General features: G+C 44.9%; 1 protein-coding gene across 4 annotated transcripts in view; it reads left to right on the top strand.

Annotated features, from left to right (window-relative positions):
• Positions 1–21,735, top strand: part of LOC1278273 (IQ motif and SEC7 domain-containing protein 1) — a 175,613-nt gene that overhangs the window by 42,026 nt on the left and 111,852 nt on the right. The window lies entirely within an intron of this gene.

A 21,735-nucleotide genomic window follows, 5' to 3' on the forward strand; every position in this document is an offset into this window, starting at 1 on the left:
TCTTTTGTAAATGCTCACGATTCGGAAGAGCTTACTCAAAGCATGTAGTATGTAAAATCTCGTACACGATCTTACCTCCCAGCCCATATTTTTTTTCATTTTTGAATCGGTTTTGTTGTTGCTTTCATTGCACCAGATACGTCAGCGGAACAAAGAGAAGAATTTTGTTTCCTTTGGCTGTATTCTTCATTTAATTTTAAATGCCTTCTGATGTACAGTATACCGCTTCTGGGCGACTTCAAGGGCCACTTGGGAAAATTAGTGAAAATTAATGTTGCCAACTGCTGACGGCGAAGTGCTCCACGCGTCTAGACACACGTGCACTCCTGGCACTGCGCTTAACCGTGCCGGCCTAGGAACTCTTCCCATTCTTGTAAGCTCTTTTCGGACTGTTTATTACATTAAGAGACAAAATGAGCTCATAAAGCAGCGGTGAGTTGTCGCAAACCAAAGCACCGCGACCAAGATTCTCTGCCTGTTTTGCGCTCTCAGTTACACCGGGGACGTTTTTTCTATGTTTGGAGGGGCCTTTGATAGAGTGTTTTAGATGAGAAATTATACGTAATTATTTCATCACAGGGCCGAGCCTACCACACTCTCCCCCATTCTTTTCGCGTTCTGGCTGTGTCGCGAGTAGCGGTCTCATTATTTAACCACCATAACAGAACCACAAGACACTCGACCTGGTTCGGAATAAAGAAAGGGGCAGGCTACGGGCGCTAAGCCGTTTCGCGCACGTTCGCTGCTGAATGGGCGAGGTTTGTTTTATTAATGAAGCAATTGCCGGGTGCGTATGTGTGTCTGTCTGTGTGTGTGTGTATTTGTACTTGTTACGTGGTTTCTTTCGCGGTTCTTGTACCGTTTCAAACCACCAGTTGGTTCTTTCTTTGGCGCTTTCTAGTGGCTTTGTGTTTATTGTGGGCGTTCGTCATCGCGATTAGAAGAAGATTGCGGGAATGAAGATTTAAAACACCGATGAACGAGAACACAGCAAATGCGTCCATGGTTCCAAGGGGAAGAGACAGCTTTACAACGGGTTAATCATGGTGTGGAAGTTGATACATTTATCGTGTGTCACGATTTTCCCCCACAAACTGATGACGCTGAAAGTGGATGATGTAGCTGTATGGAATTCTGGATGGCAAGAAAGCGGGATAGCTTTGCCTGTAGAGGAACTCGTCACGAATTTCTTGGTTTCTTTGGATCATGCTCAGGTTGCCTAGCTGTAGTCGTGCAAAAGCTTCCATAACCTTTATCTGATAGAGATATCAACAATGTGTAAACAAACGTATTTATATTTGTTTAAGCTGTAAGGAATCTTGAAGTTGGTTCTAGCTAGAATGCAACACCACGACATGTTATCTCTTAGCTAGAAAAAAACATACACATACATACACATAAATATTAGCTATGCTTGTCGTTGACAAAGTCAACTGGAGTGAACATAACGATTCAGTTTTGTGCTCATACATACCAAGTCCACGACAGTGCGAAGATGCCATGATCTGCATGAGGCATGCTATAAATCTTCAAGCAGGTAAAAATCCAATCATCGTATTTTTGATTACAATCTCACAGGAGTTATTTAATTTTGTGGCTTATAATTCGATTAAAAAGCTGCACATCGACAGCTATCCTCCCCAGAATTGATCATAAATTAACCTGAGCTTTTCCCAGCCACCAACAGCACCGAACAGAAACTTGCGTTAACGTTAAATTGTACACTTGCACCCACGGATACGATGCACAGCTAAGAGCCAGAGATAACATTCAGTCGTACGCCGCAGATAGCAGCTTCGTCCGCCGACCACGCCTTGTTAGCGTTATCAGGGCAGATCTCGTACAGCATATTGTATGTTTAGGCAGCTCAATTTCCTCACTATCTCACTTACCGCTCCAGCAGACGTATAGGTTCCGCACCGGTACGTGCCTTACCCGTGGATGTCGTCCGAGGGAGAACATCGGAAATACGGTTAACTCACCGATAACGACCTCCAGAAAAGCGCCGTCGTCATCCTCCCGAGAAAGTGCCAGATAAGGGTAGGGCAAAGAAAATTAGTTAGGATGCCGCCGCTCCCACACGGAAAAGCCTACAACCAGCCAGCAAATGGAACCGTCGCATGCCGACCCGTCTTGGCATCGTGTACGGAATCTTATCAAGAACATTCAACTCGATTAAATAATAACAGACGAGCGCGGGAAAGTAACCGACTATTTTGAAGCGGATAGAGTGAGGAGGAATCGCCGTAAGCCGTCGTCTTGTTGACGCTCTACTCCAATGTGCGGCAGTATTATCGCACTCTTCGGTGTCACTGCATTTTGGGGTGGCGGTTGGTCCTTGAGTTTTTGACTTTGACACCATCCAATAATACACGGTCAACCCACTCACACTTGCGTGGACGCCCTTGTTCGGACATTGACCGGGATCGATATGATGATTCTTAGGTTGTCCCGAGCTCGCCGAGTCCAACACACAACTAAAAGGTTCCCCTACGACATCCGGCTCTGGCCGACGTCGTTGGTGGTGCTGGAAAATCAGTGCCAGGGAGTTGATCTCTAAATTGGTTCGAAACAAATTGTGAAACAAATAAACACCCGAGACATTCAACGTCCGACGGCCGACGTCCCGAAACCGAAAGTAACTCGAATCCGGTAAGGTCCGGTGGCAAATTAATGCAAATTTCTGCTCCACTTCCAAAGTGGTAGTGTGTTTGGTTGAGCTGGTTTAGAGCACGGAGCAGCATCTTCATCTGAGCAGAGCGCTTCATTCTGTCTTGCATCTTATTGCCTTCCCCTTCAAGCTCTCCCCACACACTCACAATGCTGTGTGGTTTCGGATTTCGTTTTGAACCACGCGCGACTTGCTGCAACAATTTGTTTGCGGATACAGTTTCATCAGACTTTTGCGAAAGGCGTGCGAGCAAGAAAGAACCTTTTCCTTTTGTTGTTGTTGTTGATGGTGATGTTCCTCTCTACAGCACACAACACTCTCTAAATCTCAGGCGGGATTGTTAGCAAGTGGTTTCGGGCGCGGTTTAAAAGGGTCTTTGCGCGTGGTATTACGCAAAACGACAAAGGGTAGTTTGTGGCGGGTGTTTTATGTAAGCGCGTCATAACAACATTAATCTCGATCCCGAAGACGTTAAGTATTTCGCACAGTAGCTGGAGCTGGAAGACCCTTCTTGTAGCGCGTAATTTTAGCCAGCCGGTCGGGCCTTTTTATTGATATCAATTGTGTTGGAGTGTCTGCGTTTGCCATTTTTTTTTCATAGAGTTTTGTATAGCAGATTGAGATGTGGGCGCGTTAACGACGGGTGCGGATATGTTTTGCCATAATGGAGCAATCTAAACAGAGATTCCCAGACACGAGGAACAAAAATTAAGTCATTCATCTCGGTGAGTGAATGTTTATCAATGTGCAGACTGTAAACCTATCCCCTTCGACAGTTGGTTGGTTGCATAAACAGAAAGTGAATTTTGTGATACTTGTACAAGAGAGTTGCTTTTTATTGCCTCTGTGAACCAGTGAACTGGTTGGAAATCAAACCAGCAAAACATCTTCCACCATACGCCAATTAAGTAATTGAATCTTGTGAAATCTCCTACCATCAAGCGAGAAGTACCACGCCACACAGAACGAAGCAAGTTGCCCCAAAGTGTCGTCCCTGTTCGGACGACTCAGGTTCCGAATCTTCAGCTGGCAAGTCGCTAACATACCCCTACCACCCGATTCTGTAGTGAAGTGGTTTAATTTAATCTCTCTCACTTCTCGCACTTTTGCCTGCAGTGGTTGTGCATTTTGTGCTTGGCAGAACACGGAGTCCGGTACGGAATTGAAGGTTGCAAGTGTGAGGAGTTGGATGACGAGCGGGAGAGATGCTGCTGCTCCCACTGTTTGGGCGAATCGCCCCATCAGCATGCGTCCGAATGTGGCGTGCTGCAGTGAAGCATAGCATAAACTCGTTGCTGCCGTTTGTTTGTGCAGGATTTGTGTAGGCATTTCGGTGTTCGTGAAACAGGGACACTCGCTGGATTACACATGAGTGGAGTGGGTGACCATGCGTGACCAGCGATGTTGGTGTTGTACATAGTAAGGTTCATTACCAAAGGGCCAGGGCTCAGTTTACTTTAAACCCCTTGCTAGAACGATAGTCTGCAGATATTGAAACTGGTGGGAATGCTCTGCAGCGGAGCTTGAATATCTTGAATACAACTCCAAGAACTTCCTACGAACTTCACATCTTCACAGCGATGTCCAGTGAGGCAAAACGAGTTTTCTTCCCAATGGAAGGGAGGGCAACGCATGGTAAAGGAGGGAGATGACATTGATCAGCACTCGATGCTATCCTCTGGGGCACCTTTTACGGGTGGTTTCGCTTTTGAGAACCGATTCTGAAGGGATGCTAGACGAAGATACGAACCGACCAGAGTGTGCCTTTTATTATTCATCTCGCGGTGCCGTATTTGAATTGGGCTCGCACTTGAACGCTCGCTCTGTTTTTAATCCATGTTTTATATGGTTTCACTGTTTAGGCGACGTCTGGCGCTTGGATGGATGGAGGCATACTGGCCGCATAATGAGGTGTCGGGAACCCAGGGCAATTAGTGGAGTGCAACTGTTAAATGGATAATACAGGGGCCGCAACCTACTCCCTGGAGCACGACGCGTAAACCACACGCGAGGTCGAAAAACGGCCCGATGGGTTCAAGTGCAGCAGACGAGCATGTTCGAGCTTAATGTAATTAACATATCGCGGGCTTTGTTGCGGGGTACGCGTGCGTTCGAGGGACGCAGAGACCCGTTCGGGCTGTGTGACATTACATCCATTTCGGTCCATTAGGTTTATGTCTTTGCGACCGCCAGTTAGCGGTCAGCGGCGGGGCGAACCCACGAACACAATTTCACAAAACGGTTGCTAACTGCTTTAAAAATGATGTCTAGTTTTTGGAATAATCATTTTTTAGTGGCAGGCCACTGGACGCGGTTGCTGCTGATGATGATGGGTTAGACGGTATAATAGATCAACTAAATGTGATTTATTCCTGTCCCCCTGTCCGTATGTGTGGGAGGCTTCGTTTTAAGCCTTTACGTGCCTAGACTCCAGCACGATGAAGATAAATTTAAATATTTGAAAATCCTCGTTTGCAAACGGAGGGCGTGGGGACTGATAGCTTAAGAAGCGAGGTCTTTGATCCAATAAAGATCACCATCATCCCACCCAGGCTCACAAATGGGAATTTCATGTCCGAACTGGAGGTCCCAAACGAGAAGCGATCGGCTTCAGAGTTACTTCATTGGAGATGAAAAATGCCTAGTGCAACACGCGCACAGTATGGATCTCTGTGACGGTGTAGTTCAAAGAGCTCTGGGCGTCTAGCGGGCCCTATCGTCTTGATGGCGGTTTTGGAAATGAAATTATCTTTTAAAGCTATTTTTTTATTATTGCGCTAAACTGCTGATAAGCCACGGCTAGACAACGCCAGCCTGTATGTTGGAACGGAGTTTAAGTGTGCCTGTGTGCTTTATGTATTGTTGGTAACGATGTAGACTCTGGTATAATTCATTAAAACGAAATTGAATTTCAATTATCAGAACTTCTGTTACTGTCAGGTAAGCGGTCGGGATACTCGCATAATAATAAAATCAATTTGATGTATCGATCGTACTCCGTATCTGAAATGAATATCTATGGCAGCTCCTCCTTTCACCCGCAGTTGTGTAATGCTTACGGGTAGTTTCGTGCCATTGAAATTTCAATTTATTCTCCACATGAACGGTATTTAATCTACAATGCTATGCAAATCGAGAAACACGAAACAGAATCGATCGGACATGCCTGTCAGAAGTGCGTCTGGGTGTGTGTGTGCGCGCGTGCTAAACATCTCCAATGAAATGTCTATTCTGCTTCGATACGAATGGACCTGAACGCAGCGCTACTGGCGGTATTAGTAATGTATATTCAATGGGGAGGCATCATTCGGCAAATCGATTCCACATCTGTTTAAACGATGTACCGCTGAGTGTGCTAGTTATATCGTGAGGCAATGTCTGTTTTGCAGTATGCGGTCTTGTTGCGGACGAACCCACGAAGGGTGAATAAATTTGCCCAGGCTTACTGCAAATCCCACACCACCACACAGTGATCTGATAATTATAATGTACACGCCACTACCACTGAACTGCTTCTAGAACTCGAGTTTCCAATGTTCCGAAAGAAAGGGCGGAGAGAGCAAAAAAAAGCCATTAGATCCGACTCCAAAAGTCAAATTCTTGATGATTCAGCACGTCCAACTTCGGTGTACTTATCTCGAACAAAGGCGAACAGGCGTTGAAGACTGCTGGAAATTAGGGGGAAGATGCGGAAACGCGCGTTGAACCTGACCTGCAATATTCATTAGAAAATCGTACCCGAAAATCCCTTCTCGACGGCAATGCGCCACTGGTGGAAGTACATTTTCATCAGGGTCTCAATTGTTACCGGGAGACGGTAGTGCGAGGTCTTCCGCGTGGATGTCGCGTACACAACCGTTCTACCGTTGGGGTTGATTTCAGTAGCACTCGGGCTCGCACATCTTGGCGCCGTACATAAAACTCAGCAACTGTTCGGAAAAAAACGTTTAACATTTACCCTATGCCAACGCGCATACATGACCCTAACTGAATGTTATGCCTGGATGAGTCCTGGTTTGTTGTTGCTGTTGCTGCATAGATGCAGTTTATAACGTTGCTGGGTGGACGTGTTTGGGCGTCTCTGATCGAAATGCCACGTACCACAAACGGATCTACTGCGGTAGTGAAGGTAAGTTTCGCTTAGAAGAGTTTGAAGCAGTTTTCTGTGTGTGCCTATTTGAGCGATATGTTTCACATTTTCCAAAAAAAAAAGTCTGTTGCTGTTGAATCATCAAAGACGGCTCGCTCTTGCGAGTGTGCCGCTACACTCAGGACCCCTTCAAAAAGGACATTTTTTCGGGCGTAGCATTGCGTTTGTATTTGCCCTGAGTTTGGATGTTGCTTGCAGCGAGGGAAATGAATTCACCACCAACTGCACTCTAGTCTCATAAAGTACATTAACAAATGACTTCAGCACACTGCCAATGGTGGCACGTGAGTTCATATGCTACTTAACGAACCAGAACCGAGCCAACTAATGACGGAAAAAAACAGGGAGGGAACAACAATAACCAAAAATATTTAAAAAAAAAACAGCAGAACACTCGAAGTATATCCTGTTGTTGTTTTATTTTTCACACAGTTGCAATGAATCGCAAGTTTTGGGAATGAGGGTTGAATTCTGAATGGGGACTGAATGAATTTTCAGACAAGATTTCGTGCGTTTACCAAAAAAGTCCTTTTGTTTATATGTTTATGACTCTTCTCCTAGCAATTTGCAGATAAATGGTCAGACAGTTTACTTCGTAGCTGTTTGGAAAAGAAGATATTAATATTCTATAACAACAAGTTATTATGCAAGTGGAAATCTTCAACTTTTTGGATTCGTTAGATAAGCAGAACGTATCTTTGAATTGTTTATGAATCTTTGAATTTTTAATGTTTATGTTAATCTTCATGATATACTAGCAAAGCAGATACTTGTAAACAATTGTAAGCTTCTTGTGTCCTGATCACAGGAATTTGTCGTCTTTCATTGTTGTGTGGTATTTATTTAATTTATCAAATAACTATATTCTGTAATATAATTCGTATACTTAACAATTTATGATAAATATAAATAGTAAATCCAGATACCCGAAGTTATACAATTATTATCCTCACTGTAATATTGTCTCTTTTCTTTGTTGTGCGTTAAGGACGGGAGAACATGCTTTCCCAGCATGATTAATTCCAAATCGGGTGTAAAGAACAACATTAATCTATTGCCCAGAACGAGGCAATGAACTTGAACCCCACGAGAAGGGATATCGATTTTTTGCGTCTCCCTCACAAAACCGATTGCTACTGTGCTAGGAACACCTACCACATTTACAGTCCTGCCGGGCGCCGTCCTTACTCAGTGCAGTAACCGACGACCACACACACACACACACACACACACACACACACACACACACATAACATTATCAGATCTGCTCCTGATTGCATTTAGCGACGACGGGCTAAGCCCCATGGTTTTCCTTCGCCATAATTCCATGCGTGTGTAGGCGTCGAGCTTCTGCCGTGGATAAACACACGCCCTCACTCATTAGTTTAGCTCCTGAGGGCAGCACGTTGAACGGTGACTCATAACTGTTTTTCGTTTCAACGTTTGCGTTTGACGGTGGGTTTTTTTTGTGCTACGATGAACTTGTGATTTTAATGCTCTGACCTTTTCAAAAGGTAGATGTATAAGTCAGTCTAAAGGTCAGGTTGCTGTGTGTTTTTTTCTTTTGAAACAGAAGAAAAATATTTTCCTTCTCTCAAGTGTGGGCTCGCTGGCGGGTTTTTTGTTGTTGGAAATGCCATCCCACCAAACGAAATACCTCGATGCATTGCTCGATGTTGTTTTACCGAGTGGTGAAATTTGTGTGGAAATTTTCAACTCCATTCCTGGTGCGTGTACTACCGATTTTCATGATACTGTATTTTTTTCTCCCCCCGATTTATGTCCTCCACTAACACGGTGCAGCAGAAACGCCACACCGATGGTGTGAACCGATGGGCAATGAGGTAAAAAAATTGTTTACGGAAAAGTGCCGACAGTGCCGAACCCGCGGCTTTGCTTACCCGCGTGGCAAAATAAAGCAATAGAAATGCATCGCACCGACAAATCGGCGATGCACCTGAAGAGGGCGGTGTGGGTAGTGGGCGCGAATCAATGCCAAAAAAGTAGAGCACAATCCCGCTCGCTCCAGCTAGAGCCCCCGTCTCCGTGCATTGCTTCTTTTACATTCAATGCCTAATCGTTGTGCAACGAGCATGAAATGAAACAACACTTTCCCATCTCCGCGCCAGTGCAGCGGGGTCTGATCGAGGGGATGTGTTTTTGTTGTTTTTGTTGTTGTTATTGTGCGCTTTTCCTTCTATTCGCTGTGCCTAGTTTCCTATTTCCTATTTATGCAGCTATGCGTTACAGTTCACATCAAAGGTGCAGTACCGCCTCTCCGATGCGCTGGCCGTGTTGACGTTCCGCAATTTCCATGAGCGACGGAAAAAGTATCATTTGTTTTTTTGTTGTACCTTCTTCGCTTTATTGTTGCTGTGTGCAGCTGTCTCCTACGATTGGATTGTGTTCTATTTATTATCAATCGTGAAACGGTGTATTGGTGCGTCCGCATGTCAACTGGATGTACAAACGAGGCGCGTCTAGAAAACTCATTTAGCTCGTGCGCCGATGTGCTCAACACGACGATTCTCTGGGTGTGTATGACCGGTACGACCTCCTGGGTTAAACTTTATCCGCAGCGTGTGTTGTGACCGATCGGAAAACAGAAAAGAACGAAAGGTTTATTGCCGTAGATTAATGTCGTGTTGCTTTTATTCGGGCTAGGCTTATCGCTGCAACATCGTACCATGGACCACCGCTGGGCGTTAAAATTGTAGTTCTAAGCATTGGAGTAGGGGAAAAAATGGATAAAGATAGAGATGAGCCGCGTGTCTTGGTGGTTGAAGACACCTGCATAAATTATGCTAGCTATTAGGGGGCACGAGGATAAAGAAGCAGGTCGATAGACCGCTGTAATCATCAAAGGGGTAACGGTTTTTTTTTGTTCGAAAGAAGGGATTTACAGGTTGAAGCTGTGCGGCAAAGGGAAAAGATTTGAAAGTGAGCTGCTGAAGCGGAAAATTGAAGTTTTCCATTTCTATCACCATCATGTGATTTGTGTGTTGTTCATCTGTTACCTCCTCATTGTTGGTATCAAATATGTTACTTTAAGTAGGTTTGGTTGATTTTATGATTGCATTCCTATTTTATCTTATAACTTCCTTAATCTTCTTTTGTATTAATATTTGGCAAATTTTAACTTTACTTTCTGTAAAGCTGGAATTCAAAAACAATTATTTTTATACATTTTAATAGGCAAAGTCAGTCAGAGCTTGCACCCAGATACCTATTTATATTTTTACAAAGGGTTTGAATCATATAATTGAACAGTTTAATCTCTCGGTCGATCGAATATAACGATAATCGAACTTTTGAAGCATTCTACCATTCTAAAGTTCTCATTCAAATTACGACACAGGAATCAGCAATCCTATGATGAAAATTTGTGCTTTATTAATTTATATTTTTGGGATGACGTTTGTTTCGTTTTATTCAAAACATATTTAAATGCTGTTTAAAAGTACTATTTAACCAGTTTTCTTTGATACTGCATACTAGTGTTGGGTAAAGATGGCAAAAATCCGTAGTTGACTCTCATCCGACTCAGATAATTTCGGAACCGACTCGGGAATGTAGGTCCGCCCAGCATTGGCCGGAGCCGTATCCAGAGCTGTTTGAAATCATCCAGAAGCGCTCGGAGTCGTCCGGAGTCATTCGAAGTCGCCTAGAGTCATCCGAAGTGGTCTGGAGGCATCCGGAGTCGCCAGGAGTAGTCCGTAGTCGCCCGGAGTCGTCCAGAGTTGTTTGGAATGGAACAGAGACGCCCGCAAACAAAGACTTTACTGAGAGCACGCGCAAAGTTAAACACAAAAAAAACACAACGAAATGAAATGCCTGATCACAAGCACATTGCACCGGACAGCTCCAGTTAACCCCGAACGACTGCGAATCCGGTCGACTCCAATCGACGCTAAACGACTCCGACGCCGGCCGACTCCGTACGACCCGGGCTCCGAGCGACTACGACTATGGACGTCTCCGGACAACTCCGGACAACTCCGAACGAATCCGAACGAATCCGAACGACTCTGAACGACTCCAAACGACTCCGTACGCTAACATATTAAGCTACAGATTCTTAGAAGTTCTACAGATTTTAATAGAAAAACAAAAAATTGTTCAATGCTTTAACTCCGATCAAATTTAATGCCCAGGATATATTTGCTGCCAGCTGCGGATATTACGAAGCTGACAAATTATACATCAGTGAAATGGGACATTTATTGACAGATAATAATGATTATGTTGCTCTTTTTCCACTTCCATTACTTGATGTGATGGGTATCATGCCACATACTAACAATACGTATCGAACTACAATGTGACACCATTACGAAAACAAACCAATGTTTTATAATACCCTTTTCATGGCCCTTTTTTCAAGTGTTCTTCCGGCTGAAAGGTTGGAAGGAACATTGCAATGATTTATTAATAGCATATCCGGACCATTTGTACCAAATAGACTAACGGTTCCGTTTGTTTGGCACGATTCCAGATCCAGTGTCCATTGAGAAGAGGAACCAAGGATGATCCGAATACTTTTTGTTTGCTTGTTTGCTTGCAATCCTTAAAAGCTGCCTCCGGGTGTAGAGCTCTGGATGATATCAATCTTCATCTTCGGCAAACAGTTGACATGGTTACGTATCGATGGTAAATAAAAAAATAGATAATCGTATCTATCCGATTCGAACCCTGGCGTCTCAATTCTTGGCACTCTATTATTCCGAACCTCTTTCGTCCAGCGTGTGTCCTTGACATTTTTGGAACCGGATAGTGGAGCTGGGCGTAAATCGGATATAAATAAACGGATCGAAATAGCCGCTGGGCATTAACACGGATAAGTGACATTTAACAGTGACAGTTTTTTGGGACGTCAATTCGAATAAAATTGGCGTTGATTGTTCGCACCAATGTTTGCGTCAAAATTGATGGAAATTGCCCAGTGGTTCGTTGTTCAATTTGATTATCTTGGGGAGCTGTGAAGTAAACCGGATTATGGCCATGCGGTTGGTAAGAGCATCATTCAAAACTTCACAGTTTTAGCTCTACGTCCTCTCCAGGCGCTCTCGTTCTATCTGAATTCGCTACGAGAGATTTCAGACAACGCTGAAGTTTCTGTGTGGGTTTAAAGATAAATTAAGACTGCAAACAACACACACCTCACAAACGCACTGCCAAAACCGCATCCACCACACCGACCGGTGGTGATAAGTTGTAAACTGTCATTCAAAGTAAAATGAATGCGTTCCCTGACGAGCTGGAGTAGTAATACAATGATGGCATTATCTCGTCGGCGTGTTTGCCGATGCAACGATGGGAGTTGCAGTGCAAAGTTTGGAGTGAAAGTACACTCTCACACACGCAAAGACGACACCACGCCATCCCTCAGCATGTATGTTGTCTGTAAACTGTCACACAAAGTAGAGCACCAGGGAACGTTGCATCCCGCCCTCGGGGGACAGAGCCTGCATTTTGTAACAAAGTTCGAACGGAACTCTCCTCCAACACGGAAGGCACAGTTTTCGTGTTCAAGCCGAACGTTGGTGTGCAGCAGGATGATTTATTGTTGCTCCCGAAAAGACAAAACCCTTCTAGAGACGCTCCAATTCACTATGGATTTTAAAGCGGCATGGTTTTTGTGTCGTCGGTTTGTAAAATTTTCCTCTTCCGCTAAGGGAACAACGAGCATAATACTACGCGGAAATGCACGCGAAAAACTTAAAACGTAAAGTGTAGCACCCTAGGCGGAACTGTTTGGGAGAGTAGCTTCCGCGGTTTTGTTCCTCGTTCTTGGATGACAGTGGCTGTGTTGCAGTTTCTATTTGGAAAAGTTAGCACACGGCGTAAACAAATGTTTGTAATTTATCGCCAACACCTCCGTGCAAAGTTCTGTTCAAAAATTCAAACTTTCATTCAAAAACATGAAGAAAAAAATAGATTCTTAGCTGTCTCGAATACTTGACGAGTTCGTGAATCACTGTTTAGCCGCTATCCGACTCGGTGGGAAGTAGTTATGAAGTGTGGTGAAACATTACCGTGCTGGAAGCTTAGTGTCGGGTAGCTGCGCACAGCTAATAAATACAGATTAATTACTTAGCTGAGGCAAGGTTGCTGAAGTTGTTGAATACCGGAGTGTACTGCGCGAGTTGTTAATTACTCTCTCACACCCGGGTATGCCGCGACACGAACGAGCGTTTTGCAAGCATCGCATCAGCCGCCACGATAAGAAACACGCAGCATATCGAGTGAATGCAAATTTTCCCTTGCATCCTGGTCACGTCACCATTTTATTCGGACTGGAAGATTTCACATCGAGCGACGGCGAGCAGCTCCATTTCATGATATTAATCGCGGACAGTTAAAAGGCGATCAAAGCCGACAATGATCTATTCTATTCTATTGGCAACACTTTGAAGGACTCCGCTCCGTGTGGCGTTTCGCTCTCGTTCGATAAGGAGATAATTGTTGGCGGTAATGGTGCAGGAACGGGTAATTCTAGTCGTCTCAGCGCCCATTGGAGCCACGATGAAGTCACCGTGCGCACCACCGGTTGCACTGTGGCAAGTTCCGCACGCGTTGTCTGTCGGTATGTCCGCGTGCACCAATAATAATTGTCACTCGATTTGCACCTCGATAGCACTTGGAGTCTAACGAGTTTTGTTTGTGCTGCTTTCACTTTTTTCTCTAAGTACGCGCAGTAAAGGCGAGATGCTCGTGCTTATCTTGCCTTTAGCTCGCTGTGGTTCAGTAATGATGCAGTTTTCACGTGCTCGGGTAGCAGCTAGGGCAGCAATAGACTCAGCCAGGCAGAGGCCGTTCGATAGTCTGATGAAGTTTGCCATTAGTTATCGCTCACGCAATCTACTGACACAGATTGTGCTTGTGCAGCCGTTCGTTCGTGTCACGCGTTTAAGTGGCACAGAAGGAGTAAAATGGTGATTTTAGATTAAAGTGCGGTTAAAAGTTTTGCTCGAAAAGGGGCGATAAAAACTTAACGACACGTTGGATATGCTCAACACAGCAAACTGGCTTCAAAAATTAACTAAACGTACTCACTCCGTTGGTGGTTGGCTGTTCATAATAGCAAGTAAAAGATTTATGAAGAGCGGTAACTTTTTGTTACCACGTTCTACCACCTGTTCGGCTAAGTACAGGAAGCATCAAACTTGGGATAATTAATGTCATGATTATATTACGTGCGCGGACCCTTACCCACTCTACTGCTTCTGCTACCAGGTGTGGCGACGGGCAGGCTTCTCAGTGAAATGTTTTAAAAATTCAATTAGCTGCTAATTTTCTGCGCAGATTGTGCCACCGCTTGCACCGCCAATTGGTCCCTTTGAATGGGTTGAATTATTTAAAAATAAAACCACAAAATCATTCCCCATAACCTTATGGGCGCGAGAAGAAGTAGTCAAGTGAATCCGTCCGAAGGTGGTATGGGTTCGTCTAGCACCACAAATTGATTGCCAAACGGAACCTTCCTTTTCACACGTTCGAGCTGCGTCCCTTTGCCAAAGGAGAGGAGAGGCTTAATCTATGCTTCCGATTCCGAGAGCGAGGAACGATCCGGAACCAACCCTGTCCAGTTTCTCTGGTGCTTCGGGTTGAGAGGAAGTGTGGCTCATTTTCCGCACACGTCTATGCGAGCGCCACGCCACGCTACCTTGCGCAAATTGGTCTGCGAGGGGGAGCGCGCGCGTGCACGCGTCTGTATGTGTGTTTGCGTCGTTGCCATCCGGTCCCAGGAGCCCCAAACCTCTCGTACCTTTGCCGTACCCGAGCTCCCGATAATCCCACTTGGGCAGCATAATTTATGCCTTCGCCAAACCGGCCTTCGCCGTGTGCAAAAGTACGCGCCGTAAAAGTAATCGGTATCGTTCCAAAAGGCTGAGTTTTGGGTTTGAGTCGTTGCTGCTGCGGAGGAAAGTCCACCGTGTGCAGTATCGCATAGGGCCTATATTCGCAAATTTATTCGCAACACATGAGTTGAAATAGGTGCCTAAGAAATTGGTTTCGCATGTGTGGCGTAGAATAACGTTCTATGCCACCAATGATACGCTTGGGTAAGGAAGAAATGATAAGCCCGGTGCGATAAGATACAACGATACCCATAATCAGACATCGAAACGAAGGGGACGTAGTGCAATTCGTTTGAAAAACTACGTTTACTTCATTGGTTCTAACTGCTCTGAACTTTGTTTCAAACTTTCTCAACGTGATGAAATTGTCTAACATTTTCACATTTTTATTTTGGTGACACACACCATACCTCTAGAACGCATCATCTGCCATCGCCCTCGGTACATTATCGCCCCCCGTATGAAGTCATGCCCGCAGTTGACCTTTTCACTTGTAAATCACTCACATGTCTCGCGATTGCGTGATGAAAACAAAAATGTTACTGCTTCGCCCCCGGCGTCCCTATGTTGTTCCACGACCGGTGGCGAATGATGGGGTTAAAGATTGCAAACCACCAATTCCCGAGAAACTGTTCCGCAGCCAATACATCACGCAGCGTATTCTATGGTTTTTGCTTCACCCTTGAGTATCGGTGTCACCGCACCAGACATTGCCGCTGGAACGGGTGGAACGCATAAAGCATAAAACGTGCCGTGCCTGGAATGTCTAATCATGGCGAGCAGTTGGCGAGCAGTTTTGCGGCGAAGGAGATCCTCACACCTGGACGAAACGCGCTCCAACGAGGGGAATTGAGAAATGGGCACAATTTCGAACCATACAAAACGTCAGAATTGAACGATTCTGATGAGATCGATTGCGGTTTCCGTGGGTTTGTCGGTGGAAAGGGTGGAGTCTTACTGGTCGATGGTTGCTTTTGTGTCTCCGTGCGTCTCGTCCCCAAGGTCCTTATCGCTCTTGTCCCATCAGGGCACGATACGCTATGGTACGCTGGTATTAATGTTTGTATTTTGTTTTGCTTGGTTTCATTTCAGGTGAGCACATTGAGAAGTTCTTTTTTCTGAAGATAAACTGCGGTAATGACGATGGAGTTTAATGCAGATGCCAGTTCTTTGGGGGTATTCTGCAAGAATATTTCGGACAAGTAGGTAAACTGTTACAGGTGGTCAGTAAGTGAAATCTTTCCGAGGCAAGCCTGCACCAACCTCTACCGATGGAAGCATTGCGTACTTCCTGATAAGCAAGCTGGTCGGTCAAGGTCACCGACGCTAGTCGTTGCTATCGCAAGACTGCGTAATACCTCCAAGCATCTTGTAAACTGTTTCCATGCTAGTGCCATGTCTGTCTAGTCTACCATTGCACCTAAAACTGTCTGACAAGAAGTGTAACAAATTCCTCTCAATGGTTAAAACATCAACCGAAACCTACCAACTGTGACCACATTCGGACGCCATAAGGGCTTTGCGCTAACCGAAGACAATCGGTTGCGTGCCGGTCTCCTCGGTACGGAATACTTGATGAGCGCAGAATTCGTTATCTCTGCCTCTCGGCGTGCGGTTCTTCGTTGCGTTGTTTTGGGCTTCGCTACACTTCCCTTCGCAGTTGATCTCTGATCTCGAAGGTGGCACTCACACACCCACCAACCTCCGCAGTCCTCGTACCCCGACTTGATTCAATCAATAAACAGCACCGGGTGCCAAATGGCAACGATCAGGCTGTATCGCAACACCGCTGCCTCGTCGACGACGACCACCGTGATTGTGTATTCTGCTGGTGGTTTCTAATATAAATAAAGCGTGTATTTAAATTAAGTGAGCCTATCTGTGCTGACAACACTGGGTGCGATCGGGGACTGTGTGGAAGCATCTGTACGTCGTCTCGTTGCTCTCTTTCTCGAGGCATGCAAATCGAGCCCGCACGATGGTGTGAATCCGGTTCGAAGGACCAAACACGCAAATCAATCGACAAGTCGTTACCGAAATTGATAAAAATGAACGTACATTAATCTGTGGCGGATCAATTTGTTCGACAGGCTGCGTATTTGTTTCAATGCTGACCAAATGCACTGCAAATGTCGGTAAGAGCTAGAATGGGTCTGCGATACTGAATTTGGGTAGATGCCGATAATTTGTTGTCTAAAAGGCCGACTAAAAAACGCCTCTTCCTTGGTGGTAAATGTTTTTTTATTCTTTATTGCTCTCATGTTCCTTCGTTCTATCTGTTGAATTTCGTTGCTATGATGTGCTCGAAATCACAACCCACCCGAATCCAAAAGGGCTCTTCTGAGAAGTGGGGCAAAATTAAATTTCCGCAGGATTTTCTACACCTTCTTTCTGCGGGCAAGATTATTCCACCGCCACTGAAGCAAGCAGCCCGAAAAGCAGCAGGTCTGCTCTTGCTGTGTGTGTGTGTGCTCTTTTCTTCTACCTCTTGGATGCTGAAGTGGAGATAGTACAATATTTAGAAACAATTTGGAAATCACAACATAAAAAACCCCAATGGCTACCGCAAACGGTAACAAAAGGAAGAAAACAAACTAACTGAAACCAAAGCAATAAACGTTGATGAAATCGAGCTCTCGCGTTGGAAGGATGATTCCCTTACATGACCCTTTCCTTTGAGGATTTCGCTGAAAATGGCACACAGGAAGCCACTCCCTTCATAGGCGTCTATTGGATACGAAATGAAAGAGGACCAAATGTAAGAAGAGTCAAAATAGAAAACAAGCCTCTTGTTGATTCAAAACAATTTACGAGCGCCATAAGACAGTTTGTAATGAAAACAATATACTACCCCAAAGTACCCAAGCTCCCCGCTTACTGCGCTGGCAGTGAGTGTGAATGATTAAGCGAAGATTATGAAATGAAAGCAAGGGACGCCGGTGAACCATCCGCAACCATTACAGTGCTTATGCTTTGCTGGTGCTGGACTTCTCGCTGAAGAAGCGAAAGTAAAATTAGTTCAAGAATGCTTTTCTATTCAGCCCGTAAAAGAATCAATATTCATGCCGGTAAAATGTTCGCCTCGGGGGCAGTTGAGTGCGGAGGATGATCGGGGCTGAAATTGATTACATTTTGTGGACGAGCGCCAAATAACGGTTGATGAGGTTTTCTTTTGTGTTGAGATCAGATTCGTTTCTGCTTTTTGGAGCAGGAATAAGGCTCAAACAGATTAGTATGTTTTTTGTGCTAAGAATATATTGGCAATGACCTTGATTAGTGCCAGATAGAGACGTATGTAGAAGTTTTGGAATATGTTATTTTTAATCTGAGCAAATTCGCTCAAGCGTAGTTAATGGACTACAAAAGAGAAATAGTAATTAAATAATACATGGATAGGCAAAGTTTGTGCTTGCACGTTATCGTATGTTCGTAACAATTAATCTTCTCGCGTGTTCTAACAGGTACTCAGGAAATACCAAGCCCATGCTGAAATATGATGTAACAGCGAACCAAAAAATAGTTACGATAGGAATAGGTTATCGATTAGTTCCCTTCATTTTTTTTATGGAGCTGCATGATCGCGTGCCTTCAAACAATTGCAACTCGGAAGGGATGGTCAGTTTCGTGCTCCATTTTCTATTTCCGGGCGACGTTGTACATTTGTGCTGCAGTACAAATACACCCCCTCCCAAACCCAATTGTTTGGTTTCTGGGAATTTAATCGAATTTTTGGGGCAGACATTTTTTGCTACATTGAAAATTCCAAATCACTTAAGCTAATTTGCACTCGTGCGCCGGCTCGAAAAAGACAACATCCACTCGTGGATAGAAATGTCACCCGTGCAATCGGAGCAGTTGTAGGGCAAAAATGTGAACGTGCTTGGAATATTGGGCAAACTGTGTTGTTTCTTTTTTTGTTGTCTGTGTAGAATTAGAATGAGAGTCGAGAATATTGTGCGATTTACACGGAGTTTACGGTAGAACCTCTCAAAACACCTACAACTCACAAGGCGAGATCTGCTCAAACCATAGCAGACAATTCTGATGTAGTTCGTGCTGTTAGAGTATGTGTGTGTGTGTGTGTGTGGCTGTGTTTTGCCAGAACCAATTTGTGAGATATTCTAGTTTGAAGACTTTCCAGACTGGGCAGAGACGGAATGGCAAAGAATTAATTTGTATGTTCTTCAACAAGAGCACCGTTTGGAACCAATTTCCCGATCGACACAGTTCTACGAATTTGAAAGTCGAAGAGAGAGACAGACTCCCTTCACATTAGTGCCCAAATTTGGGTACTGCGCGGCGGCGTTGTGCTGTACTATGCGTTGGATTCCGCGTCCGTAATCGACAGTCAATTAAAGTGTCGTTCTCGTCTGTCGTTACGTCCGCGCCAAGCGCTGCTTCCCGCAGCAACTCGCTGGCACTCAAGAGCTATTATGCTAATACCGGCACAATTTAGACGATGGACGGATGGTCGGTTTCGGTGGGTCGAGCAGTCGACCCAACGTGAAAACATAACCTTTAGCGATCGGTATCACTTTCCTGGTGGTCTGGGATAGTTTTTTTTAAATGTTTTTTCCTGCCCTCGGTATCAAGAAACTCATCACCGAGCTGAAGAAAGACACACACAGTTATTTTGGAGGCAGAATCTCCTGGGAGTCATCAGAACGTCCAACCGTTCTTCGGAAGCCGGGAGAAAAAAAAGATGCCCCCTTGCGTGGAAAGTGAATTTATTTATGGAAAGCGTGAAAGAAAAACACACAAACACTTGCTCCATCCGATGCTCAGCCAACGGTAGGAGAGTTCTTCTTGGTTGGTACAACACAGTCCAAGTGTCGGTGTAGCACGCAAGATCAGCTGATAGGGTGTAGTAGTTGGCCCCAATTTTGCTCTCCCCTAAGACTGTGTGTCACTCTGTCTCCTTGGAAGCGTGGTTCTTACAGATATCAATCCCGTCCCATCGCGAGTTTGCATCTTGATGAAATGGAACGAATAGTTTGTCTTCTTCAGGCTCTTCTAGACCACACTGCAGTCTAGTTGTGTGTGAGCCGGTTTGATATGTCGCTGTTGTTTAATCAGTCACTGGGTAGGGGAGGAGACCCTCAATTTGTCTGTCCATCATTTCCAAGCGTCAAGAATAACGCTGGTTTTGAGGGCATATGTGACTCAATCGAACGTCTTATCTTTCTCTTGAGTCTTGAAATACGTGGGAAGCTATTTGTCTGTGATTACTCACACGTCCGACCGAAACCAATAACTTTTTATCTTTTAAAACCCGCTGTCTCCAATAGCTTCTGACTTTAATTTCCTCCAAAAACGGGGTAGACTCTGGCATCGCATTCAAAAACAATCAATTTGGCTGTTATAATGAGATCTACAGCGCCGTGCAAAGTGAATTATTGTGTTTGCATTTTTTGTGTGTTTGGCTCGTGAATGCAATCCCTCCTGCGCTCGGTATGGCGGCATGGTCATTAAGATAATTTGAATTTGATACAGACAAATAACTGCAACCCATCCTCCCCCGGGTCAAGCAACGAATGGTAAGGGAGGCAATCCCGGCTGCGGTGTAAATAATCACAAACTCACAGCCACCGTATTAATCTTCCCATTTTCGTGTGGGGAGGGTTCCGCAGGAGTGAAAAACACTTCCTCGTAGAAAGCAACTGTAACTGGCGGCGGGACGACGCTTGTTTTATTTTTTAAAGTCTGGTCTCAACGACTTCTTGTTGTTCTTCTTTCTCCTTTCGAAAGCGTGCGTTTTCTGTCCGACATGCAAAGCATTTGCTTGAACTGGACAGGGGGAGAGTCTTGTTGGGGGACCGTTGGTAAGGTGTTGGAGGAAAATATATCGTCTAACGCCCACACATCGAATGTCTGGTTCGCGTCTTGCATCGGGAACGCGGATATTCTCCCCCTGGGCAGCCTCACAGACATTGGACTTTGGTTGTATTTTTTCTCTTCTTCTGTCTCCCGAGGTGCCTGATCCCTGTTGAAAACAACGAGCTCTGATCATCGGTTCGGGTTCGGAAGAGTGCATCCCATCGCTCTGATGAGCGTTGTTTTCAGGTTTGCGGTTGTGACCGCATTGGTAGGGACAGCGTACAAAAATGAGGGTGTTGTCCGGTGTCCTAAATTTGTTGGATCTTTACGTTTGAAGCCTCCCCTTCCTCGTCGGATGTGGTGGACCTTTCCTTCTGTTCCTCACAACACAAAGATCTCAGCTTTGTAAGTTGACGTTTATTCCTGCGTAATCTTCAGTCCTCCCCCTGCTGTCAGCGCACGCGTTTTATCGTTTGAACAATCTCGCGCGCGCTTAAAGTGAGGATTTAACCTTTTCCAAACGCCATCGAAGGTGAAATGGTGCATGGTTTAATGTTCTGTTCGCTTTCATCTGTCTCTGGCGGACGCGCACGCTGACACTGTGCGTGCCTTACAAAGTTTGTTCTTGCTCGGCGGTTTCAAGTTCGTCAAACGCCACGTTCGTTCCCGTACGCGGCGAGGGAGGAGGATGGAGCAAAAGTCATAAAAATATGACTAATAAAATTATTCCTTGTCGGAATCGTTTCAACATTGTTGTCGACTAGGAAACGCGCTCGCTTGTAACGTTCTACACCGGGCCGAGTGGTAGTTTGAGGAAGAACAAAAGGGAAACGGCTATTTTATGAATTTATGCACTACTGTGTTGTGTTGTGATGGTGCTATAAAAATGCAGAAATGATGACAATTCCGGAATGTCTCTTTTTGTGTGGATTGATTGAGTGTGGGGTGCTAATTCTAATACAGTCGTTGGCGTTTCAATGCGCTCGCTTCAATTTGGGCGATGGTGTTGATGGTGACTGATCTCGTGCGATGACGGAGCTGAAGAAGACTAGCAAATGTGGATTGTTCTTTAGAAGCTTTGTTTCTTTGAATTTTCCCATGCTGCCGCCGGTCGCAGTTAGTCAACCGGTAATGTAATATTTCATTTTCAAAATACCATTTGATGGTATTTATGGTTGAAGGGGGAGTTCCTCCATGTGTGACGCCTTAGCTAGGTAAACAGATGGTATTCTCTT

The sequence above is a fragment of the Anopheles gambiae genome, chromosome 3, assembly GCF_943734735.2.
Source record: "Anopheles gambiae chromosome 3, idAnoGambNW_F1_1, whole genome shotgun sequence".
NCBI lineage: Eukaryota > Metazoa > Arthropoda > Insecta > Diptera > Culicidae > Anopheles > Anopheles gambiae.